This window comes from Anneissia japonica, unplaced genomic scaffold, assembly GCF_011630105.1.
Source record: "Anneissia japonica isolate Jap-2015-1 unplaced genomic scaffold, ASM1163010v1 scaffold211_len1577895_cov191, whole genome shotgun sequence".
Taxonomy (NCBI): domain Eukaryota; kingdom Metazoa; phylum Echinodermata; class Crinoidea; order Comatulida; family Comatulidae; genus Anneissia; species Anneissia japonica.
The window spans coordinates 1,377,416-1,381,923 of NW_022711099.1; the positions used below are offsets into that span (position 1 = coordinate 1,377,416).

The 4,508-nt window shown below is 34.2% G+C and overlaps 1 long non-coding RNA gene across 1 annotated transcript; it reads left to right on the forward strand.

Annotated features, from left to right (window-relative positions):
* The first annotated feature begins 1,516 nt into the window (after nt 1-1,516).
* On the forward strand, nt 1,517-4,370 carry LOC117107250. The gene is made up of 2 exons (XR_004445210.1): nt 1,517-1,835; nt 3,418-4,370. It is a non-coding gene; the product is annotated as an uncharacterized LOC117107250 (long non-coding RNA).
* Nucleotides 4,371-4,508: the final 138 nt, after the last annotated feature.

Below are 4,508 nucleotides of genomic sequence, written 5' to 3' on the forward strand. Positions count from 1 at the left end.
GTATGTCTGTGTGTGTCTGTGTGCTTATACATGGTTTTTCCGAAGATGTGTAACAAAACATGCTGGCATTAATTTCATAGCGCTACAGGTGAAAACAGTTTGGTTGAGTGGTTAGGAGAGTGTTTTCCACACTTTTGATCCCAGGTTCGAATCCCATGATGTCTTTTTTTTTTTCATTATCTTTTAATTAATTGTCCATACTAAACTTCTTACTACATCTTATTACTGGTCAAGCCATTTAGGCATCAGCAGTGCACTGAATACATTTTTTTCATGGGGACAATATGCGTGGGAAATTTATACAGAGGAGATTTATGATGTGGCCAGAGGTATGCACTCTCAGAGTGCCCTCTAATTTTACTACAGTTATTATTTTTCTCTCTGAAGTCATTTGGCCATGGGTATTACCACACACAGCAACCATGTCTCCTGGAAGCCTGGAACTGGTTTTTCCCATCTAAGACCATGTTTTATTCGACCTAGTTTTGTAAATACACATTAAAAATCACACTATACTCACTGTTTATTAATTTTAATTTATATTTCTTGGTGAAAATGTTTATCCCTGAATGCAATTATATAATACAACCTGTTATTTTAATATAAAGCACTGTAAATAAGCAAGTATCAGACTGTAAAAAACCTACTCAAAATTCTTTAAATGGTGTGAGCCTGGAATTACAATACTGAGTTGTTAAATCCTATTCATAGTTTACTTGAGGCCCATACCTAGCTATTGAACTTGAGGCCCATGGGCTCTGGTCTTTTCTTGAATTCAGGTCATTTACCTGCATTCGGCATCTTAATCCGTCTCAGGAATGCTGGAGTAATCCTTCTTTTGCCAACTCCAATTGTTTTACTAATTCACCTTTCGCTATTGCACTCTTATCACTCCTATATTATTTCGCCCTTAGTTACACTTGCTATGAATGAAATGTATGTTAAGCAATTAAACTACTTGAATAAGTTGTTTTTTGTAAAAATCTACTTTCATTGTCAAATCTCAATAATGATTAAAACTGATTAAATACCTGTCGTAAGTTCAGAGGTCGGATATTATACATTTTTATTCTTTAATGACATTATTATTGATAACAACGTTAATATGAATGAAAATTAATTCATTTGGAAACTATAAAATAGTTTGATATTATAAGTTGCTTATTATTTTTTTACATGTGAAGAGCCACATGATGGGTGGGCCCAGCGGTGAGGCTAGACGGGGAGAAAAACCACAATTCGTTGGGTAGAAAAAAAATGTATATGTATTTTCTACATATTAGTAAGAACCAAAATCAATTAAATAAGCCTTTAAAACCCCTAAATTATCATATTTTTCTCCCTATGGAACACCTTCAAGAGATTTTAAGTGTGCACCCGACCATGCCCACTTTTTCGTCCTCCCCCCCCCCCACCCCCCCAGGGTCCCCCATCGGGCAAATCCTGGTGCCACCACTGAGCCACATTGGACTTGATCAAGACTAACTTTGATGTACATTATTCTGCCCCGCAGGGTGCATAAGAGCCGTCGCAGCATTGGAATGGTCTTCTTACCAACTTTCCAGATAAATCCTTGAAGCTTAGTCTCCAGATATTGATCAATAAATGCAGCAGTTAGAGGTTGGAACTAAGTCCACTTGTATGAATAGATGACTTCTCATTCTGCAAAACATGAACGATCACAGATTAAGAGTTTTGCAGAGAGACGTGAATGAATTAACCTGCTGAAGTGGTGCTAACTCATTGACACTCAACTCCTTATAGCAAAGTATAGTGGTCCTCCACTCTAGACAACCATCAACAGGAGAAGGAAGAGTGTACTTTGGCTTTATCAGGTCTGTGTTCGTACATGCTGATAAAAGTTGGCGCAAAAATCTCACTTATAAACTAAAATCATATGAGTACCGAGAGCAGAATATTTTAGGTGACAAACATGTCTGATAATGATGCTCTACATATTTTAAATCAAATGCCATCAAAAGAAAATTGCACATTCTCCACTACACTCTCTCTAAGTCAGTATATACTAACGACCTGATTTCAATAAACATAACTAATTAAACTTATATCTATGTTCAACCTTTTCATATTTCCAAGTAATTTGATTTTTTAAGTACCGGTATAAGTCTCACTTTTACAAACGATTTAATTTTAACGATTTATTGACAATTATTCTGTTTTGAATTGATGTTCCATGCTCGCATTTATTAATATTTCGAATGAATTTTTGCTTATTATGATGTAATTTACAAACAATTGAACTGCCGTTTATGAGTTGTAACATTTGATTGACAAGAACCATATTATATATAAATATATAGTAATATACTTGTAAATTCTACTGGCATTGGTATTAAAGCTCAAAGGGTTTTGCAACTAATGTTCTTTTTGAGCAATTACCATAAGTATCTTCGCAAAAGTTGTCACATTTGTTATTGGATTTTCGACAAACATCTTTTTAAAAATCGTATAAATACAGAAAGATTAGTCAGTGCTTAATAAGTTGGAATCTAATTCGATGACTTTTTTAATGAACAGTCATCAAAAATATATTATTGATCCCAACTTTCATTTTTCTAATATAAATTCAAACTTGAGATACCTTCTTTCATTATGTTCTCATTAGAATATATGTTATTATGGTATGGTTATTATTGAATGTTGTGTGTATATCTTTATTTTCATATGTTTTGTTATTTATATTTGTCATCATTGTCTATGAACCATTTACAAAGGTTGTGAGAACAAAATTTAATTTCCAGTTAGATGGTATGTGAAACAGTAGGTATCAAGACGAAAACTAAACAAACACCACAAAAGTGAAAGTGAAAACAAACTCAAAAATATGTAAAATTTCCCAGCATATAGGCTTAGAGATAGTAGCAACCAGAACTTCAATCCAAAAAAAACTTTCAAACAGTAATATGGAATGGTAAACATGCACTCAAATATTTAAACCTCTTTTTGGGGTGATCATGGATCCCCAAATATATTTACCAGAGCATAATTTGTCAACTGGATTCCTCATAAATTTATATAAATTGTGTTTCCCCAAGGAACCATCATGGGAAACCCTTTCTGCAAATGGTAGGGCTACCTAAATACCATGTTCAATTGAAAATTGTCAGTGGTGGATCCAGGAATTAAAAACAGAGAGGTTCAGGGAGGAAATTTTAATTTTATTTTTATTTGGAGGGGCTCCTCGGCAACACCCCCCCCCCCTTCTCCATTGGAACCACCACGTCTCTGACAGGAAATAGCACTTTCAAACTCAAATTTTAATGAAATGTTGTTTTTCTCGTCTATTTTTAAAAATTAGGGAGCCCGGGCCAGCTGCCTCTTAACAGTAGTTATTCTTTAGTGTTCAAATATAATTATTTTTAATGTTTAAAATATACTTTTTGTTTTATATTGTAGTTTCTCATTGCAAGATTCAAGTCATTGTGGGAGTGATGTACTGAAAATTGGGGTTTTACTCGGGAAAAGACAAGTATTTTAGAAAGCAAGTTCTAACTCTACACTGAAGGAGGGATGTAGGTGATCGCAAAATGAAAGAGCCTCCAATGCAGTGACGATGCTATATTTGTTCATGGGATTGGGACCACATAAATTCCTTTACATCCTGAGTTCTTAAATATACAAGGAAAGTTTATTGAGTGTTGATGGCTTATGTTTGCTTTGGTGTCATATTTTGTGATGAATAGTCAGTAAACACTGGAACAGTGAGGCAAACTTCTAAGAACACATTTGGTCAGTTGGTTTTTGTTGACATATTGATAGTAATGTCCCTTCTCAAATAGAAGCGTGTGCCTAGTGTGAGAGGTCAAGAGTTGCCAGGTAACACCTTTGCTTTACTAATAGGCTCAGTAAATTTGACAAAAAATGTTGACAGAAAAAGTTTGGCAAGAGGGAGAGGAACGGATATGATATCACGGTTTGCCTTTATTAAGATGTAGGATTGTTGGGACAGTATATTTGCCCGGAAGAGCTGAACAATTTCTGAGTTATCAAAACCCCACATGAGCCTCCGTATCTGCTATTAATTGATTCAATACTTATCCTTTGCAATGAACATCATCAGGAGTGAACAAATTTGTCAATGCTGGGTGACGATAAATTAGAATAGAGAAGCTAACTAACCAATCAAACACAATATTTAAATTAACATATTTTAATTATTTTTAGCAAGTGGATATGTCCAATGGACCTACAGAGTAAAAAACAATAATGGAACAAAGGACTAGTATTAGCAAAATTCAACCAACATGAGGTGTAGATAATTAATTAGACAGTGCTGTATTGTGTTTTTATATCTTGTATTGTAAGAAAATGTTTAGAGTATTAAACAAACTTTGCATCCGCTAATGTCATCATGTTTTTGGTTGGTTGACTAATTAAAGTTATATAAACTTTAATGGAACAAAGGACTAGTATTAGTAAAATTCAACCAACATGGGGTGTAAAAATGTATTTTCAAAGCAGTGTTCCCCAAAGAAGTAATTGGATTC